Genomic DNA, 14,822 nt, shown 5'->3' on the forward strand with positions numbered 1-14,822 from the left:
AAATTACACACTTTCCTCAAAAATGTATACAGTATACAGAACTGGTCAAAAGTTTTAGAACACTCCAATTTCTCTGCTGGAAAAACCTACATTTTTAAGTGTTAAGATGGTCTGTCTCTCTTCCATTGTTAATTCCCTTTTTTCTTGCCATTTTTGTAGCAACAAAATTACTTTCTCCAGTACAATGCTGTTCAAATGGTAAATGGCCTTTCACTTGTATAGTGCTCTTCCACCTCCAAGGCACGCAAAGCGCTTTGGCATTGCTAGCACATTTACCTACTGATGACGCAGCATCAGAAGCAGCTTTAAATTGTTGGCCCATTTTGTCGTCACTGGAACAGGCTTTTTTGTATAATTTCATCCTGCTGAAACATGTTTCTTTTGCTGTAATTTCAAAACAGATTAGAGGTTTGTAACAAGGGCAAAATACAATTTAAAACATGTTCATCTAATTACTAATTAGAGTGAATAGTTTTTGGTCAAAATCCTACTAAATTCTTAAAATATCAGGCTGACAGGAACTAGGTTTCCTTCATGCATTGCCAATTAGCGTTTTCTTCATTTCACAAGTTGAAGAGAAGGATGGAGGAGGAGGACTGGGCCTCCTGGTGCGCTGTTATGGCCAAAGCTCAAGCTAAGTGACAGTGAATCCTACAGTGAGTCCATTTGCTGCTTTTGAGTGCATGGAAACTTGTCTGGCTGAGGGGGTGGTGAGGGAGAAAGATGAAGAGCTTCACCTCTCGCTGTCTTCTATTTGTCCGTTTGTCCCCCGGGGGCCTTTGGGCTGCCTGCTACAACAAAGAGGGGGAAAAAGGCGACAGGAAGAGAATACTACGGCCATCTAGTGACAGGGGGGGAAAAAAAGCTTACAGGTAAATAGTGTGTGGGAGCTCTGGTTTCAAACAATCAATCATGACCCACTCCTACACAACAACATATACCTTCAGTACAAGAGGCACATTATATTATATTACAGCTACTTTCTTGTTCTATACATTGACAGGCAGCAATACAAAACCAACATGATGTGCTTCAAAGACCTGCAATGTGGCAGCACTGACAGTGCAAACAAAAGTGAGCAAAGCGAGATTTAACCTGACTTTCAACTCAGCAGATGATCACACGGTGCTGCGCAGGCTGATGGTGACAGCAGTAATTTGCCACACCGCTGATTTGAAAAAGGTACAATAAAGATGACATGGAGGAACAACTTTATTGTCATCTTCAAGAGGATCTATGAAATCAATGACAGGAAATCAATGTTGTCTCTCCTACTTTCTCTTCCAGCAATTTACATAAGCTACAATAATCATCATCTAACGCACTTTCCCAGACACCAAGTGGCAACACAATGCCTCTTAATGCATCAGTGCACTAGTCCCATCCACCATTTCACACGAAACATAACAGGAGGAGGAGGAGGAGGAGGAGTAGAAAATACCTTCCAAAGCCAGATAGACAGGGCTGGAAGCAGGCGTCTAGAAGAGTGTCTTCATTAGCACCTAGCTCCGACACAGAATAGCCGAGCCACATCCTCTCAGTAAATTAGAGCTTGTGCGGTTTCATTTCAGTACCGGGGAGAGGATGTTGGAGGCTTCATTGCCTTTTATTTCCCCGCCTAACGACTGAGCTGACTGTCTCTTTATGAAAAGGAAACATCGTACAGATTTATAGTTGTGCAGAAAACATAAATTTCAATAATTACAAGAAACTCATTAAGGACAACACAACACACATACACTCTCTTTTTTTTTTTTTTTTTTAACTATCTAGCATCCCCAACCAAACACGCCTCCTTTGCAAAATCTCATTTGCGCAGGTGCCCTTTTAATGACTGAGAATTATAAACACATTAAAATGTACAGTGATTTGCCTTAGTCACACTTCAAACACATCAAGATCAATCGATGCCCTGAAGGGCTCGGCAAGTACTGAGAATGTCACATTTACATTCAACAGCATAACTTCAGCAATTCTGCTGTCACTAAACAAAATAGATGAGTGCCATTGTCTCAGTGGAGGAAATGCAGCAAGGATGAATGTGCTACTGGTCTGAAAATGAAAGAATAATATGTGAATTAACAGGACAAAATAGAGGGGATTAAAAAAAGAAGTCCTCTTTATTAGTGCATGAGGACACATTCACACTGGCCGCATGCCGAGAATGTGATTTTATCAGCTGCTAGAGAGCCTAACGTGAAGTGAAGGTTGTTGTTAGAGAAAATACAAAATCACACATAAAAAAAGCTGGTTCCATTTTAATTAAATCAATACTTGCAGTGTGTTGCCTTCCTGTCTTCTCATCTTGCTTGCTAATGTTTCTTTCATGAGGCCAACCCACTGCTGGTGACATTATAGCACTCCCACAAGTCCCTGATGGATGGGTGAAAATGGTTGGCGTAAAACACAATTAGTACGGTCCATATGGCTGCTAGTGGAGGAGGAGCGGCTGGATCCTACAAAGTCCCTTAAGAGGCCCCTTCTTTTGTTACCTGCAATGATCAAACTGCTGTAATAATCAGAGAGGACTTCCAATTGGACTGCTTGGTTTTCGCGTAAATAAAAAAGGGGCTCTAACAACAAATCCTTACATTGCGGGATGACTCCTGGCAAATGCATTAACCAACCTTGACTGAGAGCTTAATCAATAACTCCATCATCATGATTAATGACTCATATTGGACAATGGGGAGATTTAAAGTCAGGGGAGCATTACCTCTTCATTTATCGATTGGTTATACCCCTCCCCTCTTTTTATAACCAATTGAATGTGATGATAAGACAGCAGCAATGTGTTTAACCTACGTTAACTTCACATGCACACACACACACACACATACAAACGTACACACGCACAGAAAAAAGATTAACTGCGCTGAAGGCGCTGATAGCTCTCAATGTCCAGCCTGACAAACATTTTTCTTGCCGGAGAAATGCAGACACCTTATAGCGAGTGGGGGCAAACAACAGCTTGAGGCAACAGATTTATTACAAATTGATCTATTAGATAGCGCTGCTTCACTGTTCTCTCTCTTTGCTTCTCTCTGACAGCCTTCCCCTGATGGTTGCTAGAGTGGAAGTGCTACAGTGGCAAATCTAAACCCAATCCTCAGAACTCATTTTCTCTGTGCCGGCTGCTGAGGCCGGGGCACAGAGACAAGATGTCCATCCTTAAAACTAGTCGATCCAGCTTTAAGTCCAAGCATACTAAACTGGAGTCTCGGGTCGGTCAATAGGTGGGTCTAACCTGCAAGGATGAGCAAGGACAGAGTGTACCCGAGGCACTCTATGGGCAGGAGAGTGGACAGTACCACAGATGCATGCCGGGGTTATTTTCTTACAGCTGCACACACCCTGAACTCAGCATTGACTGGCGTGTCATCGCTATTAAATCATCTCTCACAATTATGGATTGTGCAGCGCTGCCTCATGTGCACAGTCACATAAGTCACATGCATTAGCCACAATGGCAACAGAATACTACAAGCACATTGCAGAAAAATACATACCATCTTGTCACTACCATTGATGAAAACCTCATATCGCTACTCTTTTTAATATGACATTCTCAGTATTTTCCCGGCATGTACTGTCGAAAGGACATAGCTAACAACCAATAAAAATGTGTTTTACAGTACATGTCGGCTGCTACAAATGTCCCTCAAATTTGTACTTCTGCTTCAGACCATGCCCACCCAATTGATTTTTTATTTTTACAGAGGAGCTAATTGCCATTACTGTATTTTAATAAACAAAGTGCTGAAAACCTTCAAGAGTAAACATTTTTTCTTGGGTCTCATTGAGGCATACATGTAAAAATCAGTTGGTTAAATTCACCATATATTATAAATGCAATGCATCATGCCTACTGCCTTGTTACAAAAGGTGGAAATAATAATCGATTGACCATTGAGAATTCTGTTGATTGTGTGCAGTTGATTGCAGATTAATCATGTTTTGAAGCAACTGAGGCATAATGGAGTGCACTACTTGACTTTAAGCCAACACTATTATAGACAAACCCTGACAATCATATGACTACACTATTACGTTACCTTGTCATTTTCCATTGTATCGTTTTCCCATGTATCAACTGGTAAAGAAGTACATCGGAATACAGCAAGTGAATAAATGTATTGCAATTGATGTGAAATGGACGTGGGGTAGGGTTAAATAAGCTTTGCTTCTTCCTACTCTTTTAGGACATGTGGAACTGCAAATTGAACTATGTGATGTATTCCATTGTAACTTGTACGCATGTGCAAACAAAATTAAACCATTACTATTACCATTACCAGTGACATACTGTATCTGACTGAAAATGTGTATCACTTGTCGTTATTCTCAAGGTATCTGCCCGATTGTTACAGCAAACAGACCAGGCTGTTTTATAAGTGGTGAAACATCAATAACGAATAGTGGTTGACGGTCGATAATCGGAGCCAATATTTGGAATTTTTACGTATATCTTTATCGGCCTTTATTTAAATCCAACGGGCCGATATCAAGGAATCAATTTAAAACTGGGCTATTTCGGCTCAGATGTAGCTGTGCCTCTCCCTCTCTCTCCCTCCCTCCTGCCGGCTGCAACTTCTGCCTCCAGCATTGCGCCACCCACGGCACCATCTGATTGGTTACGCGAGCCACAGCACGCGTTAGTGACAGCGCCAGAGCGAAGAGGGAAGTTTTCTCGTGTGGAGAATGTCCTAAGAGCAAACACGCATGTCAAGGTAAACGCAGAAAACTCTCTCGAAATTGTAATCAAAACATCCCAGTGCTCTACACCTCACAACTACTACTAAGATTACAGTGAGCAGCAGAATACCGTGAGAGCGGAGTAAGCAATAGCGTGAGCTCTGCTAGCTCGCAGTATCTCCCGTCAAAGTCACATGAAAAATTTTACAGCTCTCTACTACAATAACGTAACGTTAAGAGCGGAGTAAACACAAGCAGCAGCTTTGCTAGCTTGTAGTACTTCCCGATATGTCCTTGAATCACTTGAAACAATGCTGTTGGTAATATCAATGTGGAAACAGTCCGTGATCGTAGAAGACTGTGTGTGTGATTGTGAGAGAGTAAGAAATTCAAGTCTGTCTTGTTTTGTTGGGGGGAAGTACGCCAAGATGAAGGCTGAAAAAAATTCAGGGAGCTATTATATAAGTTTTTATTTAACTTTACAAGAGCTGCTGCTGAGCTTGTTAACTCCCTGTACTTTTTGTTGTGTTTCAACTCAAAACAAAGATAACTAAATAAATGTTATTTTATTTACTGTGGAAACATTTTAGGGAGCTATTTATTTAAGTTTTTATTCAACTTCTAAGAGATGTTTTTCAGTCTAGGAACTCCATGCTCTTCTGGAGCTATTTTTCTATTTATTTGCTGAAATAAACATGCTTTAGGCAGTTGAACGAAGTTAGGTGTTGGTATTATTCAACATTTTTACGCCAATTTTTACACTTTTACTGCAAATGACTATCAGCTCCTAATATCGGTTATCGGCCTCCTTATCTACTAATAATCGTATCGGTCCTGAAAAACCCATACCGGTCGATCTCTAGTAGCAACAATAACAGCAACATAAAATAAAATGACATGTCCACTCCCGCAAGTGCACAGCAAACAGAGCAGGTTATATGACAATATAGATTCCAGCTAAAAACTACTGTCACTGCTGTCAATAGCAACAATGAGAGCTGGGAGAAAACTGCACAGATCTATTGTGCTGCAAGCCTTTAATCACCTCCATCTTTCAACTGTGCCACAACAAAGCGTGCAGAGAAAAGGGCTTTTGTCTTGCACAAGTAAAATGCATTGCTGGGAAAGAGGGAAAAATAAAGGATTCATCCTAAAAGATTTTCAAATAGTCTAGAAAGAGACTGTGTGTGTCTATGCAAACGTCTTGAGGCAGGCAGCTGCAGGGGGTGTGCACACTAAAACACTGGTATGCATTGTTTGTGTTTCTTCACCACGAGCACCATGCCGTGTCATTACATGAGGCAATATCTTACCTAATCAGGACTGACACACACACACACACACACACACACACACACACACACACACTCCTTCTCATCCTCATCATCTTATCCCCCACCCACTTTCTCTCCATCTCCTCAGGGGCCTGCTGCCAGCTGATCCTACACTATTTCATTTTCGTCTTTTCCGGAGATGGCAAATGGCTGACTGTTTTTTTTCATCGTTGTAGCTTAATTGTGCAACTGTTTACATTTGCTTTTGCTTAACTACACAACTGTAAGAAAATGGATCCCCACACATTCGCAATTCAGCATTCACGGCCCCGCAAAATCGTCTCCCAAGCTACTGGTTGGAGACCCCTGGCTCAGCCTGTTGCTAAACAATAATTTAGATATCTCAAGCTAATGCTAATGCTAATTATTGCTAATTATTTTTGTTATTACGTGTAAAGACAGTATAACAGGGCACACCTAGCGATATATGACATGAAGATAGCGTTTAACTTACCAAAGGTGTGTTTGAACTTCAAATACTTCTGCCGTGTTTTGTGCCACTTTAAAAGCAACGTTTGTTCTCAGCTGTTGTTATTTGGGGGGTATTCTGCGAAAGTGGCTTAACCAACCCAAGCTTTGAGCTCAAGATGCAGCTCAACAAAACCTAAATTCCACAAACAGAACTAAACAGTACTGCAACTGGTTATCAGCTAACTTTGTCAAGTCCAGTTCTCGGCTTTGTTCTCAGCGCGCATTCACATGAAAGGGCGTCTCGTTATTCTATTTCTGCTCAAAAATGTCTGTACAAAAAATGAATAAGTAATTATTATGGAGCATTATAAGAAGTTCCCAAAAGATTATGACTTCTAAAAGCAACACAGTCACCACCAATGAGGGTGAGGGAGTGAGGGAGGACCGCTGACAGAATAGTTCTGAGCAATTATACCAACTACACCCTACTCGTCTTTTCATTTATTAACGTTCAACATTGCACAACTTTGACATTTTAACACTTATCCATTTAAAAAAATAAATAAATTGGAGCAACAACTGTCTTTTTTCATACTTGAAATATGTCTTCTTGTTGTATCTCGTTGTGACCACTACATGGCAGTGTTGATGTGTTTTGTGGAGACTTTTTTCATTTTTTTCCTTTTACAATGTTTTCCTTGTTACTTCCAATTGATTGATGCCTCATAATGGTATATTCCTCCAGCAAATATTGTAATATAAGAAGACTAAGTGGCTGAGTACTCACGCAAGGCCTGCTGAGACATAATACGTCTGCTAACTATCCATCCATCCATTTTCTATTTTCTACGCCGCTTATCCTCATTAGGGTCACGGGCTTATGCTGGAGCCTATCCCAGCTGACGTTGGGCGAGAGGCGGGATAGACCCTGGACTGGTCGCCAGCCAATCGCAGGTCTGATAAGGAATTATTAATTGATATCATATTGCATTTTATTCCTGGTGCTCGCCTCAAAAAGTGAGCATATCTAGCATATTCCCTCATCTGAAAATCTCTCTTGCTTATAGATGGATGATAATATCAGGGAATGCTTTTTTTTTTTTTTTTACATTTCTTTTTTTTTTGTCCATGTCCCCTCATGGGATCCGTAGGCTCTCAATAAATGGTGACGCCATCTCAGAATTCATTAAACAGAAAAACAGTGGCCCGTTCATAGCCAATTTTAAGATGAAAACCTGGACATAATCTGGTCGGGGGTCGCCAACGCATCGATCGTGAGCTACTAGTCGATCTTTAGGACTTTGCCAGTCGGTGGAAACAACATTCTGAAAAGAAATTTATCATCACATCAGTGCCCTCACCTCCCGAAGAGTGACCAACAGGCACACATTTCGTCCAATGAACATGCCCGTATGCCTTGCCGCATTCCAGGCAGCAACCCGCAAGCCCCAACAAGGAGCCCAGTCCCCAAAACCCAGCCGGCGGTACACTAGTACACCGGCTCGCCTCATACACCGACTCGACCCCCCATGCTAGCAAAAAGGTTGAGCGAGAGAGGGAGTGACAGAGCGCTACAGCTATGCGCCTGCGTACACACAACTGTAATTATTGCACATTAATAGAGGTCAAACTCTCCCTTTGCTAACTCAAAGTTTAGGCACAAATATAACTCCATAAACGTGCACCTCCAAAAATAATCTTTGAGCCGTTACTACACTGCTCGTTAAGGGCTGACTGTTGCAGCGCCAAGAAGCCAAATAGTTGTGGTTTACTCATAGAGCCCAAGCCCAAACCTGTGGTTTATTTGGTCTAAAAAAAAATTGACAAGAGCATTGTTTTGAGTCAATTTGTGTGACAATAAACATTTCAAAACGCACCTGCAATGTTTTGTGACTCGGTTAAATTTAAGTTTGTTTGTCAAGTCATATTTTTTTCATTGTACTTTTCTTTACATTTTAAAATCTTATCTCATCGTCGTGGACCCAATCTCGTGCATCGTCTCGTCTGAATTGGGTGTCTCGTGACACCCCTAATAATAGTGTACCTGCATCAACGTGCTGCTTTTGCGCCACACACTTCTTAAAAAATGTTAGCCAACACTTCATTTTGTAGTTTCCATGCACTTCATGTCACAATCACTCATTCCCATTCTCAATCACAGAATCAATAAATGAAATATGATACATTGCTCACACTAATACTTACAAGCATATATGCACAAGGCAAATATAGTAAACACTTTGCAGTAACTGCTGAGAGGTCAAAAACAACACAAAGTGTAATATTCATTACTGCATTTCCTCAAATAATGGCCTGGGTGTTATTTACTGCAGAATACCAAGTTAATTGGAGAGGAGGCCTTAATTTGTACAACATAAAACAACATACTGTATGTCCACTTCAAGTTTCCGTACTGGTACCTGCCTCAACATTGTGGCCGAGCGCCCTGGTGAGGTCACACAAGTTTGCATTGCGGCACGCCTGTAAGACCATGCTGCTTTGTATGTTGTTTTCTTATTGTTTAAAGTTATTTGTTTCTTCCCAAACCTGTTTTCAATGAATGAAGTCCCACTTCACCTCCAACTTTGTGCTACTAGTCAACTATTGTAAATACTATAAAAAGGTCAAGATAATTACAGTTATCTCGTCACATAACACCCCCCCCCCCATAGTTTGAGGCACAGCGTCTATTGGAGACCCTTATTTAAGGAAATATGGTATTTAAGACTATAGAATGCATGCTAAGTCAGTGATGACAGACACATCATCTGTACTATAATGTCACCAGAAGTATATACAGGTAAAACAAGGACGCACAATTTATAACAGATAAAAAGGTCTCCCTGGCACAATAGCGCAGTTGCAGAGCCAGGCCTGGAGTACAAAAATTGTGGGCGTGAGGGGCATTGTTCTTGCCTCATTTCTGCCAGTGTGGCCTGTGCTGCGTGTCAGTCCAATATCTTAAAACAACACACACCAAGGTTTGGCTACAGCCAATTACCCAGCTCTTGGCACAGGTACAGTACCGAGGAACACTATATGAGGAACTGTGCACAGAGCCTCCCCGGATGTGCAAGCCATCACTTCGTACTGACGAAGGATGGATATGGGTCATTCTCCTAAAAGGGGTATCAAAAGCGTCATATAGCAATCAAAAATGTTCCAACTAATTTTGATATCAAAATAAAGTATTACTTGTTGTGTTTCAGTCTATGACGAAAAACACGCAAGAAAATATCACATTTTGGTATATTTCATAACAGGGGGGCACTGTTTACTGAAATGTTTTTATGACAGGAGGGCAACGGTTTCAGAAACAGTAATGGAAAAGTGATATTGTGCACTATGGTGCACCCTTTCACAATTTATGATGGTGAGGATTTTTCTGTGAAGGTTTTTTTTCACAGCTTATCATTTTCTGTGCTGTTGAGTTGTCCAGGAAATTATGTAATGGTTACGTTTCTTTCACGTAGCACAGAGTTAGTAGATAGAACCTGCCTCAAACTCCGCGAGACTCACCACTGTGGTCTTCAAAAAACAGTAGTTCCCCAAAATGCATTGATTAGAAAAAAAATTGATCAGTAGAAAACCAGATTGTAACGCATACCATGGACGCTACGTCATATTTCTGATTTCGAATTAGTGTTACTTTCGTTATTGTCTGAATTTTCACAAAACAACCAGAGAAATACCACACGAATGCCGTATTTTCCGGACTATAAGTCACACTTTTTCCATGGTTCGGCCAGTCCTGCGACTTGTACTCAGGGATGACTTGTGTTTTTTTCACACTGACAGCCGCAAGAGGGCGCTCTCGGCTTGTGTGCCAGTATCTGCTACTCCCATCACTCCTGTACCATTGAAAATTTACAATGTAAACATCAACTTATAAAGACAACTGAGGGGCTATCCACACGGAAACATTTTCAGGTCAAAACGGCAAAGTATTTTGTAGTTTCAGGCCCTCATTCACACAGGAACGGGGTTCTGGGTGACCTGAAACAGTATTTTTTTAAACAGCTTCTAGAGTGGGCGTGTGAACAGGTAATACAGGAACGATGACGTCACCAACCCACCGCCTCGTCTGAGATACGTGACGAGAAATGAGCTTTGACGACAAGTCAACATAATATCTGAATATTTAGACGAACATGCCTCACCTCAGTCGACATTCCCCCGATATTTTGTGGTCTTATACTCCTTAATGACTCGCAGAAGTAATTCCACTTCTCGTAAGCGGAAGACGAAGGGCTTATGTGCATCCGTTCTATCTTCTTCTATGGTTCGGCCTGTCATGATAATAAATTTTGCTGGTCGATAATTGTGCTACAAATTATTGTCGATAATAGAAACTATCAACATTTTTTCAGACCATTTTTTTAATTATAATTATTGTAATGAGGTGTAATTCGCATTTGAACCACTAGATGGCACTCACGTACAGTGTACCTGTGCCTGTATAGACGCCGTCTCCGTTAAGAAAAAAAAACAAAACACTCCAATAAAAACTACACACACACACACACACACACACACACACACACACACACACAAAAAGTTATGTAGTGTATTGTTAAACTAATGTAGGGGGTGAGCTGGGCCACATATTTAATAAAATGCAATGTTGCTCATTGTCCTTCAACACGTCTTCTTTCACTCAGTTATACAGTTCAGGAATTGCTGTTTGTGACATGCATGTACATTCTCCCAGGCAATTCGTACTGTCTGTCAAACATTTCTAACATTTCCCGAAATATTGGCTTTTCAACCATATTCAAAGGTTGCATTTCTTTTCTGAATTCACATTGTGCGTCAATGCAGACATCAGTTGCCTTTTGGCTTCCTCAATTCACTTTTAGTTAAATCTACACTGTTTATGTTTCACAAGGTGTAACGTTTTGCCGGAGTTTGGTCCAAGTACATGTTTTGGATGCAGCAAAATGCGTTTGGTGCACAATGAGGCATTATATTTTGGAAATCACAGCAGCTGAAACATAAGTTCCACCGTTTTGTATTGTTTATTTCATCGTCTTTGTGACAAACGTTGGCATGTCACAAAATGACAATGCGCAAATGGGCTGAAATTGACATCAGATTGTGTCTTATATACACAACAGACCAGATGGAAATATTCAACACGGTTTGCCATGTTTATTCAACGTGTTTGCAATATACATTTATTTGGTAATAGCTTCAAATCACTTTAGCCTGTACGTCATTCCCCTCGAAGTGATTGCTTACCCCTTTCAGGAAAGTCACCCATATGCAATATTTAGACAAAAACATTGGTCCTTTGTGCGTAACATTGATTTTCCTATGCAACAGCCTTCAAAAAACATGAAGGAAACAATCAAGATCATTCCTGTGCTTTGTTATTGCCTAGGGCCGTTTAATTTCCACATTAACAGAATCGTGGACGTAATCATGGAATTGGCCAATAAAAAGGGTATCTACTGTTAAATGCGGAATCTCACAGAAACTAAGAATCAAAAAGACGATCTTGTGTAGGTAGCCCCTAAAAGCAACATTTCACTATTTACCCTGTGTCTCTCCAGTACACTAGCCAGTCGCCTTGCTTTAAAGCACAATACGATTGCACACAGTGAAATATCTATTCTACCCCACAGGTTGCCACGCTAGCGCCTTTATTATATAGCACCATGTGCAGAATATGACATAGCTCCGAGACCACAGCCAAGCATTATAATAGCCAATCATCATGGCCACTTATGGTGGGAAAAAAATACATACAAGTGACGATATGTGGCTGAAAACAAGCAAGAGGCAATTTAAACCCAGCATGTCAACGTTGAACTACCGAGCGTGTGTTATGACAAATCATCCAACAAATACTCCGATACTGTAGTGAAAATGGATTTTTCTTTTTGCTTTTACGTTTTCTGTCCTTCTATTCGCTACATATCAATGCTTGCAGGGAGCTGACTCGACTGCAACCGAAATGAATCATTAAAAGGAAAATAACTAAAGCTATTACGCTTCTCTCATGATTAATCTGCAAGCACTTGGGATACATTAACATTCAGTGAACGTGGTGTGTCACTCGTCATTTTTACCACTAGTGCTGCTGCTGCTTGAGCTCAATTTGAAACACTATAAAAACACCCTGACCTCTTCTACCCCTCTGAACTAGCCAGATAATGGGGATTTTTTTTCCCCCGGAAGAAAAAAAACAACATAATAGAACTAAGAATATCCTATAAAATGACTGTCAAATGTCCTGCACAAGTCTGTTATTAAAGCCTACAGACAGATTAATAAACACTGAAGTCATCAACAAGACTAAGCTGGTGGCTGAGAGTATGAGTGATTGGAAATAACAAAACACATCCACATTAGATTGTTTAAGGCTGTTAAACATAATGCTGTGATTTACCAAGCAATGCTTTTAAGCGTTCAAGTAATTCAATTTAATATGTAGGTGTTGACTAACATCGTGGCACTTTGACAAGCAGGCAAAGGCAGGCAAAGATGAAGGAAGGGCTTGGAATAAACAACAAGTGAGTTGTAGACACTCTAGGAAAATAAATCACAAGTGTTACAAGGGGAGGTAAGTTGACTGAAGGCAAGGCACTTCTTTTTGTTTGGTTTTTAAAAACATAGTCAAGGCTCAACAAGGCTCTAAGTAAAAAGCCAGTAAAGAGAGAAACCACACTCCCTTAGCTTATTCATCTTTTAGCCACAGGGGGCGATAGTGTTCACAGCACAGCACAGACAGCTTTTAGAAACAAAACATGGCTGCAGCCATTGAGCTAAATTATAATAAAACATTTAACTGTGTTGAAAGAAAAAAGTCAAGCTTTTCCTGCATATGCCTGATTAGAAATAATATAACTAACATCAAAAAGATATACATGTGCAATGCTATGCTTTTAACATTTAACATGTGTATATAACAATGAGCGTCTAGTAAAAGTATCTTAACGAGGATTGCATTGGCAAGGATCCATGAATTTGGGAGTGAAGTGCAATGTGTGTGTGTGTGTGTGTGTGTGTGTGTTTGCGTGTATGCGCAGGTGTGCGTGAGTGAGTGTGCTCAGTTGACATTCAACTATCTTTTTCAAACGAGACTGACCTTACATTTAATGGCACTACTTTAAAAAGGAATGATATGGCATGAAAACCATATATCAGGATATTCAACTAGCAGCCCTGCACTTCACTTCAGTTCAAAATTTGGCCATGACTAACATTTTTGCAGTTGACTCCTAAAATCACCAGAGCACTCTTGTCATATGGAGATTTCATTAGCTTTCAGAGTACGTTGATTAAAAAAAAATAATAATAAAAATTTTTTAAAAAAGGCGGAGCACTCCTGACAAATTGAGGCTCTCTGACATGTTCGGGTCACTGGTAAGCTGGGGCCTATCCTAGCTAGAGGCAGGTACACCCTGGACTGGTCACAAGCCAAACCCAGGACACATGTCGACAACCAACCATTTACACTCACATTCTCACCTACTGACAATTCAGGGTTTCCAATTAACCTAACAGATATGTTTTCGGGGTGTGGGAGGAAGCCGGAGTACGCGGAGAAAACGCACACACGCACAGGGAGAACATGCAAACGCAACACAGATGCCCAAATGGAGATTTGAACCCTTGATGTCTTGACTGTGATGCCAAAATACTAACCACTCATCTCACCCTCCATTTGATTTCTGAAAATGTGACTGCCAGGAGACTTCAGGGGACGGCAGCTTGGGAAAAATAAAGAAAACTATATTTTCCAAGGAAAATGAAGTGATTTAGTTTCTTCAGTGTGCAGGTAAACCGAATCTGGGGTGAGCAGAAAACTCCACAAAATATGCTCTATTAAATCTAGAAAAAGTTTTTTGGAGCGTATCCCTACGCTCCAAAAAACTCTCCGATAAACCATATCTGCAATTCTGCCATATATGCAATATTGTATTCTACTGCTAAATAAGAACAACTATATAATTAATACCATAATCTGAATAAAACCCCATCAAGATCATACCACTGACGACAGTTATCCTCTGGAACGTTAAATTACTGACCACTGCTCAGATGTTTTCAACTTCACAGCATTCTAAATGTTGACAATTTCTCATGGTCTCATCACTGTTAACCACCTATTCAGTTAGTTTACAAGCCCAAGTCTTTATTATCAACAGTATTGTGCACTTTCTCTAACAGCTATAAACTATAAGCCTAGTAGTGAAAAAACAATTCTGGCACACACAAAAAAAGGCAACCCGGTTATAGCATTGGCAGCTAACGTTCCCATGAGCTACTGACAATAGCTACATGGGCTCCGACTACTCCCTGGAAAACATACACTATGCATGCCATTTCAAATTGGAAATGCTTGATGTGCTGGATTCTCACCGTTGTATGCAA

The 14,822-nt window shown here is 40.6% G+C and overlaps 1 protein-coding gene across 1 annotated transcript in view; it reads right to left on the reverse strand.

The window, feature by feature from the left end:
* Positions 1-14,822, reverse strand: part of rerea (arginine-glutamic acid dipeptide (RE) repeats a) — a 200,797-nt gene that overhangs the window by 185,319 nt on the left and 656 nt on the right. The gene's annotated exons all lie outside the window — the stretch shown is intronic.

Source organism: Dunckerocampus dactyliophorus, chromosome 1 (assembly GCF_027744805.1).
Source record: "Dunckerocampus dactyliophorus isolate RoL2022-P2 chromosome 1, RoL_Ddac_1.1, whole genome shotgun sequence".
In the NCBI taxonomy this organism is placed as follows: Eukaryota; Metazoa; Chordata; class Actinopteri; order Syngnathiformes; family Syngnathidae; genus Dunckerocampus; species Dunckerocampus dactyliophorus.